The sequence below is a fragment of the Herpailurus yagouaroundi genome, unplaced genomic scaffold (assembly GCF_014898765.1).
Source record: "Herpailurus yagouaroundi ecotype Mexico unplaced genomic scaffold, PumYag 205, whole genome shotgun sequence".
NCBI lineage: Eukaryota > Metazoa > Chordata > Mammalia > Carnivora > Felidae > Herpailurus > Herpailurus yagouaroundi.
In genome coordinates this window covers 1,991,130-2,008,737 of record NW_024412436.1, presented here as the reverse complement: position 1 = coordinate 2,008,737, position 17,608 = coordinate 1,991,130, and positions in this window count along the sequence as shown.

Genomic DNA, 17,608 nt, shown 5'->3' with positions numbered 1-17,608 from the left:
CCCCTCCCTCCCACCCCCCCATCAACCCTCAGTTTCTTCTCAGTTCTTAAGAGTCTCTTATGGGGACGCCTGGGTGGCTCAGTTCTTAAGAGTCTCTTCTGCTTTGGCTCTCTCCCTCTCTAACCTCTTTTTTTCTTCTTCTTCTTCTTCCCCTCTCCCCATGGGTTTCTGTTTCCAAACATATTTTAAAAGCGATGTGGAAAGTGAAATTTTTTAAGCTTGGTTTTTAACTATCACCATAATTAATCATCAGGCTTTAATGTAAAGAAGGTTTTTTTTTCTCTTTTGATTTTTAAACATTCTACGGAGACTTAAATTGTCTCTGCTGTTACCAGCCTTTTCCCAGCTCCCTACGATGGGGTGGGAGGAGCCTTTACAAACAGGTCTGTGACACACTGACGTTTCAAAGCCAATCCTTCTTTTAAAAAAAGTCTTGGGGGGGGGGGGCGCCAGGATGCCTCAGTCAGTTCTAAGCACCCGACTTGGGCTCAGGAGTTCGACCCCACATGGGGACTCTCTGCTCTCAGCGTGGAGCCCACTTTGGATCCTCTGTCTCCCTCTCCCTGTCCATCCGCTGCTCTCACGCACACCTGGGTGAGCTCTCGCTCTCTCTCTCTCTCAAAACTAACCAAACATAGCAACAAAAAAACCCCACCTCTCCAGGTTCATTGCTTCAGTAGAGCAGGGATAGAACATTTGTGTGCAGTCATTTCTCACCTTCATTTGGGAGTTCATTATATAAACAGATAATGACACACTCCCCGGAGAACACTTGACTGAATGCTACATGTGTCTTTTCTCATTTGTAAATTCGTTTGTAAGCAAAATGCAATTCTTTTTGTCTGACATAAATTGGAATGAGATCAAATCAAGTCCGTTTGCTAATTGTGTAAACTTTGGATATAGGTTCCTATTTCCTAAATGTTTCCTCATACTTCTTCAAGTTAATTAATGTTTGGCAGACAAACTTATTTGCCCCAATATGATTAGAAAGGGAGTAAGCTTACAAGTGACACGTGTAGCAAAAAAAAATTTTTTTTAATTCTAAAAATTTAGGGCTCCTGGGTGGCTCAGTCAGTCGAGCGTCCAATTCTTGTTTTCAGCTCAGGTCATGATCCCAAGCTTGTGAGATCGAGCCCTGCACCGGACTCTGCACTGGACACGGAACTTGCTTGAGATTCTCTGTCTCTTGCTCTCTCTCTCCCTCCCTCCGCCACACTCTCTCTCTCTCTTTTTTTTAATGTTTATTTTTGAGAGAGAGAGAGAGAGAGAGAGAGAGCAAGCATGAGTGGGGGAGGGGCAGAGAGAGAAGGGGACAAAGGATCTGCTGTGGGCTCTGTACTGACAACAGAGAGCCTCACATGGAGCTTGAACTCCCAAACTGTGAGATCATGACCCGAGCCGAAGTTACGCCCAACTAACTGAGCTACCCAGGTGCCCCTCACTCTCTCTGTGTCTAAAATAAAATAAAATAAAATAAAATATAAAATTCTAGGGGCGCCTGGGTGGCTCCGTTGGTTGGGAGCCTGACTTCAGCTCAGGTCATGATCTTGGCTCCTGAGTTAGAGCCCCGCATTGGGCTCTGTGCTGACAGCTCAGAGCCTGGAGTCTGCTTCGGATTCTGCGTCTCCCTGTCTCTCTGGCCCTCCCCTGCTCGTGCTCTGTCTCTCTCTCTCTCAAAAATAAATAAACATTAAAAAAATAAAATAAAATAAAATTCAAAAACTTTAGTGCAGGCATGATTAAAGGAGGATTCCATGCATATTTACATGTCATCTAGAGAAAAAAAATCACCTGTATAAGAATAATTTACATTCAATGGTGGCATGTCACTTAAATTAACGATTTTACTCCCACCAAATACTCTGCTCAATACCAATTTAATCTCCTATGCTTCTAAGTCCTTACAGTTTCATTCTTGTGTGACATTTAGACAGCATTCCTTTTTCCATCCTTGGTCATTCTTTCAACCTAAATATTTCAGGAAAGATATTTGTGTGGTATTATCAAAAGCAAATGAAACACATTCAGGCCTTAGCCCGCTCCAATCGAGCCGGAGTGACCACTCTTTCGTTTCTGATGGAGATTTTCATATCCCAGACCAAAGGCACCGTTTTCCACTTAGTCGCTGTGGACAATCAGTCAGGCACTCTAACACCTGGGATCTTTCCACATTTTCCTTAACAGCTACAACCACCAAACCCTCAACCCCTGCCATCCTGGTTAGAAACAACAAGCACCGCTCCCAACCATCTCCTGGTGCCATTTTTATATACCGGCAGCCCACAGGGAACAGCACATAATAACCTCCGCCTCCTCTCACCTCCCACTCCCTCCGCTAAGGGACGGAACACCAAAGAAAGTGAACAAGTGGATAAGCCAATTTAAGAAATTGTGGGTGAAGTCTGAAATCTGTCTGAAGACGCAAAAGCTTCCACACTCAGACCCCAAAACCATGGAAACCCTCGGTTCCTATGCGAGATGCCGTGGCACTCTGAATCTACACTGCCAGTCTGCCCTTCACCGTGTATTTTTTTTTTTTTTTTTTTTTTTTTTATCCGAGGGAGAGACTGCCCGCGCTCATGCGCAGTCAGGCACACGCCAGCCATGATGCGCGCGTGTGAGTGGTGACGCATGCGCGTGAGCGGGAGGGCGAGCGTCTGAAGCAGGCTCCGTGCCCCGCGCACCAGCGAGGAGCCCACGTGGGGCCCCGTCCCGTGACCGAGAGATCACGACCTGAGCCAAAGTCAAGAGGGGGACACCCAGGTGCCCCTTCGCGTAACCCTATTGTTAACTGATACTGTTGGTTCTCTTTACCCATGAGTCTCCATGTTTTCTCAGTCCTTAAGAAAGAGGAAGACCTTTGCAAAATAATTTCATGTCAGGAAGATTTGTTTGTAAGTTGTATTTTTAGAGACAAAGCCGAATTGAAATCAGCCGCTGGGCCTCAAAATCTAAAGCATTCTTGCAATACATTTAATCAATCACTATGAAGTACTTAATTAGGTCAACTTGGTACTGTGTATTCTGGAAAGATCTTGGTATTTGGTCGCTTGTTTATTTTCTGTTTCCCACACCGGAATGAAAGCTCAGTAACTTTAGGGACTTTTTAAAAAAATCTTTTCCTCTGCTTTATCTGCTACACCTAGAACACAATAGGAGCTCAATAAGTATTTACAGAATGAATAAAAATGTGGCAGCCGCTAGCAAAATTCTTTTAAGCTTATTTATTTACTTAAGTCATCTCTGTATCCAACATGGGGCTCAAACTCGCAGTTCCCAGATCAAGAGTTGCTTGCTCTTCTGACTTAGCCAGCCAGGTGCCCTGCAAAATGTTTTTCTCACTCTAGAAAGCTACCCGAGTGTCTCTTTGCTGGCCATAAAATACCAAACTGTTTTACCTGAGTCGCTATGCCATTGTTTTATGGAGTTTGAACAACAGTGCACTAACAAACAGCCTCAAAGATATTCCCATGACTACAATTTGCTTATGTCACCGAGGTTATTCCTTGGGGTACTCACATAACTCCCTTGATGCAAATCTAAGACATGCACAAGAGGTGAGTTTAGACCAGCCAATAACTCTTGGAAACCTTAACAAGATTTTTTTTTTAATTTTTTATTTTATTTCGGAGAGAGAGAGAGTACATGCACAAGTGGGAGAGAGAGGCAGAGGCAGAAAGAGAGACAGAATCTCAAGCAGTCTCCATGCTCAGCGCAGAGCCCAACACAGGGCTTGATCCCACCACCCTGGGATCACGACCTGAGCCGAAATCAAGAATCAGACGTTCAACTGACTGAGCCACCCAGGCGCCCCTACAAGCTTTAAAATTATGATGTTAAAACAGGAACTAACAGTTACTGTGACATGATTTGGGTTACCCCCCGTTCAAAATATGGGCATCAGCAGATGCACAGCGGAAGTGCTGAGCTAAGCTTGGCATTCTTGAAAGCGGAGCCAAATAGGGATTTTCTGTAGGTGCTGTCAGCCCAGAAATGGAATTAGGCAATTTTAACCCATCCATGCCACCCTCTCTCTGCCGGCATAGAGACCCATGGAAGCAGGACCAGCTCTGCCAGATGGTGGTTCATAGAACAATTGGTTCTTATGTATCTAACCTGTTTATACATACCAATCCTCCCACTTCCTATCTATGCTTCTCCTCGGACGAACCTTACCCAGGTTTCTGGGGACTTCTTCTCTTCTCAGAGACTATAGGATGCTATTTTCACTGGATTTTACTCAAATGGAAACGGGTCAAATTGTTTTCCAAACTTGGCTGACCCTAAGAATCTCTGGAATATTTATTTTAAAATGCAGCTTCCAAGGAATGTCCAGAATAATCACAGCTGTGCGGATCAGCATCTTAAACCTCCTGGAAAGCACACAAAGCAACTAGAAAAGCAACAATGAAATACAGAAACAAATACACAATTAGAATATGCCAATGTTTATAGCAGCATTATCCACAATAGCCAAAAGGTAGAAACAATGGAAATGCCCACTGAAAGGTGAATTGATGAACCAAATGTGGCATATAGGTACAATGGAATATTATTTGGCCTTAAAAAGGAAAGCAATTCTGATGCATGTTACAACGTGGATGATTCTTGAAAACATGCTAAGTGAAATAAGCCAGACACGAGAGGACAAATACTGTATGATTCCACTTATATGATATAGCTAGAGTAGCCAAATTCATAAAGAGAGAAAGCAGAATAGGGGATACCAGGGGCTCGGGGGCAGGGTGGGACTCTCCAAAGAGTCACAAAAATAATCCTAATATGTGGAGGCAGTTCTTGTAGCAACGGAGAAGGAGAGAGCCTTTGGGTTATAAGCCCGCAAACACTACCCTAACCTGCCTGTCTTGCTGTGCAATAATCTGCAAACGATGGCTTGTGAAAATCTAACACATTCGTTGTTAGGCAGTAAAAAAAAAAAAAAAAAAAAAGGTTCTATCACAGCACTGATACAAATGTACTTTTTCAAAATGTGAAGATAATTCCAAACTTATGAACCAGGGGGAAAACTAGCTACCAAGAAACAGGTGAGGGGTGCCGGGCTGCCTCGGTCTGAAGAGCACACAACTCTTGATCTTGGGGTCGTGAGTTCGAGCCCCACACTGGGTGCAGAGATGACTCAAATAAATAAATAAAAACCTAAAAAAAAAAAGAAATCGGTGAAAGTGGTAAGCATAGCATAACCTATAGACATGTTGAATCACTATGTTGTTCACCTGAAACTACCGTTACATTGTGTGTCAAACATACTCAAATTTAAGAACGAAATTGTTTTTAAAAAAGAGATATAACCAAAATTTTCACCAGGAAGTTAAGAAATATAAATGAAGTAATTGCATACCTGGAAGATATACGCAAAGCAGAAATACAACAATTTTGGAAAGACTTGATGAGACAATCCTAGGAGATAAAATGTAAACTGAAAGAAGGACACGGAAAAAGTAAGGCCAACAAATGTGAGGATGAGACAGCAGAAACACAGGGAGAACAGACACGGAAGAAAAATACAGTAAGTGTCCTAAAGTATAAAAAAATAAAAGTGGAGCACCTGGGTGGCTCAGTTGGTAGAGCATCTGACTCTTGATTTCAGCTCAGGTCATGATCCCAGGGGTGTGGAATCGAGCCCTATGTTGGGCTCCATGCTGAGTGTGGAGCCTGCTTAAGATTCTCTCCTTTCCCCGATTGCGCGCGCGCTCTCTCTCTCTCTCTCTCTCTCTCCCTGTCTAAATTTTTTTTAAAAAAATAAGAAAAGCGAAATAAAGATCTTACTTTTTTCAAAATAAAGATTATAATGGAGACAGCATTATCTAGAACACAAGGAGTGTCAACATTTGCACAATTTAAGTCCTTGAAGAAGAAAACCAAAATAATGCAATAACAAATAGTTCCGAAAGATTCAAGAAAATGTTCCTGAAACAAATGAGGATGTGAGTGTACTTACTGGAAGGACTTAATAAGTACCAGGGAAAACTCATCCAAAAAGGCATATCCTAATAAAGTTATTGGACTGAAAAAATTAAATCATTCATACAGGAGAAAGTCAGGAGGCCTCATATTTCTCCCTATCAACATTCATTTCCAGAAGACATTGGGAATTTGACTGGATCCAAATTTCAGTCCTTAGGGTGCTGACTGGATTTGATAATTCACTGAGTAATTACTTAATTCAACAAACATTTTTTTTCCTTCACCACTTCCTTTACCTCCCATTTTTTTTTAAGAAATGCTCTTTAAAAAAAATTTTTTTTTAATTTTAGAGAGTATGGGGAAGTGGGGCAGAGGGAGAGAGAGAGAGAGAAAGAGAGAGAATCCCAGGCAGGCTTCACATTCAGCTCAGAGCCCAACACAAGGCTCAATCCTACTACCCTGGGATCACGACCTGAGCCAAAACCAAGAGTCGGACCCTCAACTCCAGTCACCCCCAAACATGTAAACAAATTATCACAATACAATATGATAAGAATCAAAACTCAAGATGGAAACAATAGGAAAGTTATGTTCAGGAATGGCAAGAATTTCAGGGAGAGGTGGAAGACCTTGGGACCGTTTATTATGAAATTTGACTTAATTGTAGGTGACAGAAAGTCAATGGAGGAAAGTTAGCTTTGGAAGTACTAAGGAGAAAGGGTTTGTGTGCGTTGTCTGTGTGTACAGGGTGGGAGGGGGAATATGATTCTTATTGGACCTCAGATGCACAAGGATGAGTTAATCATACTGAACAGGTCGTGCATGGCCTATTATTATTTTTTTGTCCAGACAAAACTTTCTAATTTATTCTCTTTGTATCATCATATTCATCTCTTTCATGCCCCTTAACTCCTACTATATGCAATCATATAACATGCAATGATATTTTCGTTTATGTGTGTTTGTGTTCTTCTTTGTGTGTGTTCTTACAAAATGTGCATATCTTGGGTGCCTGGGTGGCTCAGTGGGTTAAGCGTCAGACTCTTGATTTTGGCTCAGGTCACGATCTCACAGATCTGTACAGTGCTGGCAGTGCAAGAGCCTACTTGGGATTCTCTCTCTCCTCCTCTCTCTGCTCCTCCCTCACTCACGTGTGCTCACTTTCTCACTCTCTCTTTCTCTCCCTCTCAAAATAAATAAACTTTTTAATATTTTTATGTTTATTTATTTTTGAGAGAGAGGGACAGAGCACAAGCAGGGGAGGGGCAGAGAGAGAGGGAGACACAGAATCCCAAGCAGGCTCCAGGCTCTGAGCTGTCAGCACAGAGCTCGACGTCGGGCTCGAACTGTGAGATCATGACCTGAGCCGAAGTTGGACGCTCAACTGACCGAACCACGCAGGCGCCCCAAATAAACTTTTTTTTAAATGTGCTCATCTTTTATTTCTTATTTTAATTTCAGTGTAGTTAAAATACAGTGTTATATTAGTTTCAGGTGTACAATATAGTGCTTCGACAATTATATACACTTCTCAATGCTCATTGTGATAAATGTTCTCTTAACCCCCATCACCTATTTCTCCTATTTCATTCTCCCCACTCTCCTTCTCTCTGGTAACCGTCAGTTTGTTCTGTATAGTTAAGAATCTGTTTCTTGGGGCACCTGGGTGGCTCAGTTGGTTGAGCGCCTGACTTCGGCTCGGGTCATGATCTCGCGGTCTGTGAGTTCGAGCCACGCGTCGGGCCCGTGTCGGGTTCTGTGCTGACCGCTCAGAGCCTGGAGCCTGTTTCAGATTCTGTGTCTCCTTCTCTCTCTGACCCTCCCCCATTCATGCTCTGTCTCTCTCTGCCTCAAAAATAAATAAACATTGGGCGCCTGGGTGGCGCAGTAAGATAAAAGTAAATAAATAAACATTAAAAAAAATTAAAAAAAAAAAAATCTGTTTCTTGGTCTGTCCGTTTTTTTCTCTGTTTATTTGTTCTGTTTCTGTTTCTGTTTCTGTTCTGTTTAAATTACACATATGAGTGAAATCATATAGTATTTGTTTTTCTCCGACTGACTTATTTCACTTAGCATTATACTCTCTAGGTCCATCTACGTTGTTGCAAATGGCAAGATTTCATTCTTTTATGGCCAAGTAACGTTCCATTGTATGCATATACCACATCTTTTTTATCCATTCATCTATGGATGGACACTTGGGCTGCTGCCATAATTTGACTACTGTAAATAATGCTGCAGTAAACACAAGGGTGCATATATCTTTTCAACTTCAGTGTTTTTGTATTCTTTGGGTAAATACCCAGTAGTGGAATTACCAGATCATATGGTAATTCTATTTTTAATATTTGAGGAAACTTCATACTGTTTTCCACAGTGGTTGCAACAGCTTGCATTCCCACCATTAGTGCACAAGAGTTCCTTTTTCTCTATATCTTGCCAGCACTCATTTCTTATGTTTTTGATCTGGGCCATTCTGTCTGGTGTGAGATGATATCTCATTGTGCTTTTCATTTGCATTTCCTTGATGATTGGTGATATTGAGCACTTTGTTCATGTGCCTTTGGCCATCTGTATGTCTTCTTTAGAGAAACGTCTGTTCGTATCTTCTGCCCATTTTTTCTTTTGTCTTCTGCCCATTTTTAGATTATTTGTGGGGTTTTTGGTGCTGAGTTGCATAAATCCTTTATATATTCTGGATAGGAACGCTATATCGAATAGAAACGTGCATGTATTTTTAATTAATGTAAATGGTAGGGTGTCACGTAACTCATTCTCTTTTACTTGTTTTTTTCTAAACATTATGATTTTAAAATGTATCCATATGGCAGTGTGTATAGCCAATCTGTTTATTGTAATTGCTAATCCGTACTTAAGGGTGTACATCCATCGGGGCACCTGGGTGGCTCAGTTGGTTTAGCTTCTTCTTTGGCTCAGGTCATGTGCCATCAGCACAGAGCCTGCTTTGGATCCTCTGTCCCCCTCTCTCTCTGCCCCTCCCCTGCTTTCTCTCTCTCTCTCTCTCTCAAAAATAAATAAACATTTTTTTAAAGGGGGTGTACATCCATCAAATTTTACTATCCATTCTCCCAGTGATGAACACCCAACTCCTCACTAATACATGGGGGGAGAAAAAGCTTCACAGAACATCTCTTATGTGTCCCGTTATACATCTGTATAACAATTCCTTTGGTATATATACTCAGGAGCAGAATTATGGTCACAGGGCCTGCTTATACTTAATTTGACTACGTAGTGCCAGGTTGCCCTCCAAAACAGCCACCCCACTTCACACTTTCAACAGTAATGCAGGAGAGTAACTGAACTCCCTCACCCCACCTACGCTTTCTAATACCTGCTGGTCCCATCACTGTAAACTGACATTTCATTGCTGTTAAGTTTATTCATTTTGAGAGGGGTGGGGGGAGAGGGCGAGCAGGGGAGGGGCAGAGACAGAGGGAGAGAATCCCAAGCACGTTCTGCGCTGACAGAATGCACCCCTTCCTTGCTGTTTTTATCTGCACCTCACTGATCACCGATGAGGAGCTTCTCTTCATATGCTTATTAGTTATTCGGCTTTCCTCTTCTGGAAACTTCTGTGGCCTACTTTTTAATCCTCAGTCCTTTTTTTCCCCCCATTAGGGTTGCTGCCTTTTACAGAAGTATCTTTAAGTATTCTATATATTAATCCTTAGGTAGGTTTAGATATTACAAATGCCTTTTCCTTATTGTTTCCTCTGTTAACATCTTTTACAGAAATACTCAGTTTTGATATAATCCCATTTGTCAATTTTTTTTCCTTATAGTTGAGGCTTTTGCTTTATTTTTTTTTAAGTCCTCTCTGACCCCAAATCACAAAGTTATTCTCCTACATGTTCTTCTATTAACTTTGTCATTTTACCTTCTGCATTTAGATCCTCAAGCCATCCAGAATCCACTCTCCCGTGTGGTGTTAGGTGGGGATCCAATTTCTATTTTCTCTACATAGTGAGCCAATTTTCCCCAAATTACCTTTTTAACAGTGTGCCCTTTCTCTCCGCTGATTTGGGGGCAATTTTTTTTTTTTAATTTAACCCATAGTTCTGCAGAGGAGAAAGCTTGGAAGTAGGGATACCAGGTAAGAGGTATTGCTATCGGGCAGATATAAATAAGAATTTGACCAAAGACAGTAGTTGGCGTGGGGGCAGCGAGGAGGAGGGAGGGCAGAGAGGAATATCAGATTTGGGAGATGTTTCTGAAGTTGGAAATGTGGGATGAGGAGGAGAAAGGAGAAACGACTTCAGTTTTGAACCCCACACATTCTGTGGCTAGAGATACCCCTACTGCCATATGAGCAGGAATGAACAGGTTTGAAGGGGAAAGATGAACACAGTTACAGAGGCGTCAAGGTTGAGGTGCCTGTAGACACGCTTTGTTTGGCCCTGACATTTGAAACAACGTGTGTATGATTAAATAACGTCATTTGGTAACTGAGGGGTTTCATTTAAAATCTGAATTCATAGGTGCCTGGGTGGCTCAGTAGGTCGAGGGCATGACTCTCGATTTCAGCTCAGGTCGTGATCCCAGGGTCGTGGATTGAACCCTGCATCAGGCTCCGTGAAACCTTCTTAAGATTTCTCTCTCTTTCTGCCCCTCTCCCCTGCTCACTCTCTCTAAAAAAAGTGAATGAATGAATGAATGAATGAATGATAAAAAATAAAAATCTATATTCAGCTATTTACTTTCTTCTTTTTTCATGTTTTCATGATTTTTTTTTAATTTACATCCAAGTTAGTTAGCATATAATGCAATAATGATTTCAGCAGTAGAATCCAGTGATTCATCCCCTACGTATAACACCCAGTGCTCATCCCAACAAGTGTCCTTAATGCCGCTTACCCATTTAGCCCATCCCACTTGCCCATTTAGCCCATCCCACTCACTCACAACACCTCCAGCAACCCTCAGTTTGTTCTATATTTAAGAGTCTCTTATGTTCTGTCCCTCTCCCTCTTTTTGTATTATTGTTTTCTTCCCTTCTCTTTTGTTCATCTGTTTTGTATTTTAAATTCCTCATGAGTGAAGTCATATATTTGTCTTTCTCTAATTTCGCCTAGCATAATACCTCCTAGTTCCATCCACATTGTTGCAAATGGTTTTCTTTTTTAATTTTGGAGAGACAGCACAAGCAGGGGAGGGGGACAGAGGGGGAGAATCTCAAGCAGGCTCCACACTCAGCACAGAGCCTGACATGTGGCTTGATTTCACGAACTGTGAAATCATGACCTGAGCTGAAATCAAGAGTTGGACTTAACTGACTGGGCCCCCCTGGCACCCCTCTATTTCCAATTTTTAATTATATTTTTTCTAGCTATCATTTGCTAACAATTACTGTGGAGCTTTACACGCATTTTCTCTTTAAACTCTCTTAAGAAACTTCTTGTAAGACAGATACTCTGCCCACTTTGCAATAAGGAGATACAGGTCAGAATAGTTAAGTGGCCGAGCCAGGATTCAAATCAAGTCTGTTCCATGGCAAACAGCTTGCGTTTTTACTACCTCATCACTCTATAGTACCAAGATCGCAATCCCAAATGTCTATAGAACTGAGGGGCCAGTGTAGACGGCGGGGCTCCCAGAAACTTGTGCTATCTGAAGTGTTGGGAACTGGTGATTGGCCCCACTAGGTGAAGCCAGGAGTTGTGATCTTTAGAAAGCAGCTGAATATAGGGGCGCCTGGGTGACTCAATCAGTTGAACCGCGGACTCTTGATTTCTGCTCAGGTCATGATCCCATGATCATCTGTCAGTGCAGAGCCTGCTTAGGATTCTCTCTCTCTCTCCCTCTCTCTCTGCCCCTCCCCACATGGTCTCTCTCTATCAAAATAAATACATAAACTTTTCTTTTTTAATTGGAGGGGCCCCTGGGTGGCTCAGTCAGATGAGCCTCCAACTCAGGTCATGATCTTGTGGTTTGTGAGTTCAAGCCCCTCATCGGGCTCGCTGCTGTCAGCTTCTGATCTTCTGTCCCCCTCTCTCTGCCCCGTGTCAGGGTCTGTGCTGTTTCTGGAGCCCTCTGTCAGGCTCTGTGCTGACAGCTTGGAGCCTGGAGCCTGCTTTGGATTCTGTGTCTCCCTCTCTGCCTCTCTCTCTCTCTCTCTCTCTCTCTTTCTCAAATTAATAACATTAAAGAAAAAATTGGAAATACAATTCCAGAGCTGAGGAGAGAATCAGAGCTCTGCCATGACTTGGCAAGAAAGTGGGGTATAGTTCTGTCCTAGAATTCAGGACTTTCTTGATGGTTGGTTGGAATGTCAGAGCCTCTTCTCTTCCACATCCCAATCCCTGCTTCTCTAAATCCCTAAAAGTTCACACATAGAAAAACCTCAATGAATTTTTGTGGAAGGAAGGGAGGAAGAATGACTGAAGGAGATGGAGGTAAAAAAACGGGCATTTTCTTTCATTTGTAAGACAGAAGAAAAAGGCAAGTTACCAACTTACCTAAGTTTGTAGGTAACTGCAAACCTAGCCCTGCCTTCTTGCCAATAAAAAAGTTTAAGGCATACAGTTGCAGTGCGTACTCCCAGTTCCCAAGAAAAGATTGCAAGATAACACACACTCATGTTGGCAAAATACATCTCTAAGCCTCGCTGAGCAAAATACTATTTGGACAGTATTTAATAGAAGTATTTGTGGGGCGCCTGCGTGGCTCAGTCGGTTGAGCATCTGACTTCGGCTCACTCAGGTCACGATCTCAAAGTTCGTGGGTTCGAGCCCTATGCCAGGTTCTGTGCTGACAGCTTGGATCCTGGAGCCTGCTTTGGATTCTGTGTCTCCCTCTCTCTGCCTCTTCCCTGCTCATGCTCTCTCTCTCTCTCTCTCTCTCTCTCTAAGAATAAATAAACATTAAAAAAATTTTTTTAAAGAAGTATTTGTTATATGTGATTTGTTATATGTAATTAATAATCCAACAAGAATCTACAAAAGAATCCAAAGATATAACATTTTTGAATGTAAAAAGCTTTCAAGAAAAGATGGTTTTGTGGGAGTCTATCTTTTTCTGTCATTATATATATATATATATATATATATATATATATATGTAATTAACTTCTGAATTCTCCAGGGCAACATTCAACTCTGTAAACACATTTTTCTCCTGCTTCTGCTAAACACATTTTTAAAATAGCTACACTTACTTTAAATTCATTTCTTTAGAACAACCTGGTATTTGCTCTTTTCACAGGATGTCAAAATTGAGGTTTTAAGTCTTCCGATTTCCTAATAACTGAGTACCAGATGGCACTTGGCTTGTCCTGTCAAATGTGTTTCTGATTTCACTTACTCTTCATAGCTAAGGAAAATGACCATATTCAATTTGCAAATACATTAACTCACATTAAAAAAAAAAAAAAAAAGGGTGGGGGGCCTGGGTGGCTCAGTCAGTTAAGCATCAGACTTCAGCTCAGGTCACGATCTCTCGGTTTGTGAGTTGGAGCCCCGCGTCAGGCTCTGTGCTGACAGCTCAGAGCCTGGAGCCTGCTTCAGATTCTGTCTGTCTCTCTCTCTCTCTCTCTCTCTCTCTCTGCCCCTCCCCCACTTGTGCTCTCTTTCTCTCTCTCTCAAAAATAAATAAAATGTAAAAAAAAAAAAAATTAAAAAAACAAACAAAACAAAACAAAACTCAGCAGAGTTACCAAAACTTTTTATGAGTATGTTGTTGTAAAATACCATAAATTTTGGAAGGGTAAGTTCTGCAATGCAACTATTTGGCTGAAAATCCCAGATTATTCTTGGAAAGAAACTAGCACCGGAAGAGAAAGTAAAGGGGAGTTGACAGGGAAGCAAAAGCCATGAAGAATGTCCTGTTATCACATGAAGGAACAGGCCTCTGGTTGAAAGTCACCTATTATTAAGTACACATGTATTTAAAGTCTAATCGTTTTATGCTGTCTTAACCAAAAGGTCATTATGGTTCCTAATCTCAAGAAGCCAGACTCCAAGAGGCATAGAACTGGGAGGGGATTACTGAGGCCATCCAGTTTTGTTTGCTCATTTTCCAATAAGGAAACTGAAGGTCAGAAATGTGACTTGTTTTCGGTGACCACATGATGTGCTCCTTTTGAATCCTTTTGCCTCAGCAGCAACTGCACCAAACATAGGTTATTCATTAAATGGGTGCTAAATTGTGTTTATGAACAAAGAATGGGAAGGGCCAGTCTCACTGTGTTCACATTCTAGATGTAGAGTTTTGCCAAAAAAAATTTAAAAACTAAAAAGATTTCTAAAACAAAAAAAATTTTATATATATGTATATATATATATATATATACACATATATACTGTGTTACTGAGAAAAACCTTTTTCAAAACTTTTTATTGTGGATTTTTTTTTTTTTTAATTTTTTTTTCAACGTTTTTTATTTATTTTTGGGACAGAGAGAGACAGAGCATGAACGGGGGAGGGGCAGAGAGAGAGGGAGACACAGAATCGGAAACAGGCTCCAGGCTCCGAGCCATCAGCCCAGAGCCTGATGCGGGGCTCGAACTCACGGACCGCGAGATCATGACCTGGCTGAAGTCGGACGCTTAACCGACTGCGCCACCCAGGCGCCCCATATTGTGGATTTTTTTTTTTTAATGCATGGAAAGAGAACCTAATGAGCCCCCAACTGTCTATCACCTGCCTTAAACAATTATCAACATTCTGAAATTCGTTGTTGGTTTTTTTTAAGTTTTTATTTTAACTCCAGTTAGGTAACATACAGTGCTATGTTAGTCTCAGGTGTACAATATAGAGTTTCAACAATTCTGTACAACACCCAGTGCTCATCACAAGTGCCCGGCTTAATCCCCATCACTTATTTCCCCAGTCCCCCACCCCCACTAACCATCAGTTTGTTCTCCATAGTTAAGTCTGTTTCTTGGTTTATCTCTCTTTTTTTTCCCCTCATTTATTTGTTTTGTTTCTTAAAATTCCACGTGAGTGAGATCATATGGCATTTGTCTATCTCTGACTGCCTCATTTTGTTTAGCATTATACTCTCTAGTTCCAACCGTGTCATTGCAAATAGGAAGATTTCATTCTTTGTATGGCTGAGTAATAATCCATTGTACATATGTACCACATCTTCTTTATCCATTCATCTATGGATGGACACTTGGGCTGCTTCCATATCTTGGCTATTGTAAGCAATACTGTTATAAACATAGGGACGCATGTATCTCTTTGAATTAGAGCTTGTGTATTCTTTGGGTAAATACCCAATAGTGCAATTGCTGGATGGTAGGGTAGTTCTGTTTTTACCTTTCTCAGGAAACTCCATCCTGTTTTCCACAGTGGCTGCACCAGTTTGCATTCCCACCAACGATGCGCGAGGTTTCCTTTTTCTCCACATCCTTGCCAATACCTGTTTCTTGTGTTGTTGATTTTAGCCACTCTGACAGGTATGAAGAACATTCTGCTGTTCTTATTACATATACATCTCCATTTTCTTCTTGCTTTGTTTTGTTTGGCCAGAATATTTTTTTAAAAATTTTTAAGTAAGCTCCACACCCAACATGGGACTTGAGCTCAGGACCCAAGATCAAGAGCCAGCCAGGAGCCCCTCGGCTAGAATATTTTAAAAGTGAAACCAAGGTGTATATCATTTTATCTATAAATATTTCTATGTATATCTCTAAGAGATGAGGGTTTTTAAACAACATAACCACAACAACATTATCACACCCTGTAAAATTAACAATGAATTCTTATATAGGCTAACATCTAGTCCAGGAAAAACCACTCTATTAGTATTCACTAATGGATCAAATTCTCAAGTGACAGTCTTTCCCCAAAGTTAAGAATGCAAAGGAAGAGAATTTCAAAACCAAATGTTCCAATCTCAGTGTTTCCTGTACTGCTCTGCAAATACAAATCTGGACACTCAGATTCCAGAAAAGGATAAAAATAGGCTATGAATCAAAACCATTAATCATATCCTGTTATTTTTAGTTATCCATTTCTTCCTGATATTTTAATTCAACATGAGCTTAATATATTTAATCACATTTTTTTCAGGGGAAAAAAAAAGCATTTTTAGGGCAATTATGGAAAATTTTACAAAAGATAAATTTAAAGCTAAAGTAGGGTGATTGTCAGACCCTGCATCCACGACAAGCCATGAGAGGCTTACTTAGTTACTTCAAAAGCCCTATGTTAATAGTGTATCCTATGGGGGTGCCTGGGTGGCTCAGCCGGTCGAGCATCCGACTCTTGATTTCAGCTCAGGTCAGGATCTTAGGGTCATGGGATGGGGCCCCACATCGGGCTCCACATTGAGTGTGGAACCTGTTTAGGATTCTCTCTCTCCCTCCATCCCTCTCTAATAAAAAGTGTATCCTATGACTCAACTATCTGCCACGCAGAGGTAGTACAAAACAGCCCCCAAAGACTCACGGCTAGAAATTCAAATATCACACACACACACACACACACACACACAAATAAACAGCAATTGGGTGACAGGCCACAATTACTCCCTTTTAAAAAAAAAATAAAATTCAACCAACCAAATTCCAAGACCTAATGGGTTTTGCTAAGCAGCTCCAGTGTGGGGAGCTTCTCACCTAGCAAGTAGCAGAGAGTTGTATCTGAAGAAGGTTTTTATAGGAAGGAAGGTGGGGCAGAGTTCTGAGAGTTCAGGCCTGTGCATCTTTCCTCAAGGAGAAGGGCAGGGGTCTTATCATGCAGATTACTTCATCTTCCTTTGGTAGGGGTGGGGTGGGGAGAGAGCACACGTGATAGATTACCTCATTGGTGCCGACCAGAAAATTCCAGACTGATGGTCTTAAAACTCCACCCCTGGAGAGCTTGAAACTGCAATTAAGTCTTGGTTTGCTGTCCTGAGGGCAAGTGACTTCACCTTGGGCCGCAGTTCTCTTCTTAATACCTCCATGTCAAAGCAGACGCTAATCACAGGGATTTTGACATAGCTTGTAAAATGTTGGGCTCTAAGTAAACACAGTCAAAGCAACAGTGTTTTTCTTCTATTGGCATAAAGACCCTGCCATACACAGCAGGTACTCAGTAATATTTGATTGGTTTTAATGTTGGAACCAAACTTTTCCAACATAGCAACCATGAAATTCCCGATTATGGAAAATGCAAGGGATACGTATTCTTCCACATCCTGGAACTGAGTAGGAGAAATGCTTTTTCTTACACGTACCTTCCTTCTGCACTCAGTGCATTTTCTGCTGTACCAAATCTATATGCTCCTATTCAGGGTTCATGCTGAGTTTGTGTTTGCGTGGGTGAAGACATCCAGCACCCCTCCTTCGCTCCCATTACCAACTTTTGGGGAGCCGGAGGACAGGCCACAGGGCGGGTGAGAATGGGCACATTTCTGGTAATGGGGGCATTTTCTAGATATTGATAGAAAGACACTGATCAATATGTTTCCACAGCAAAGTGCTGACTCTTCTAGATAGTTAGCCTGCTTGGTAAGGAGGTCATCCCTCTTCAGATAATTCTATTTCATCTTTTCCTGGCCTGGAATTTACTAGACCTAAGTAGAGTTTATTTTATCATGTATGCTTCTAAATTCCTACCAACTTGTATGCTGGCTCATTCTATCAGCCCACACGTTCCAGTACATTTTCAACCCCAACAATGGTAACATGAATAAAACAATGTCGCTGGACCCTTTCTATGAAGC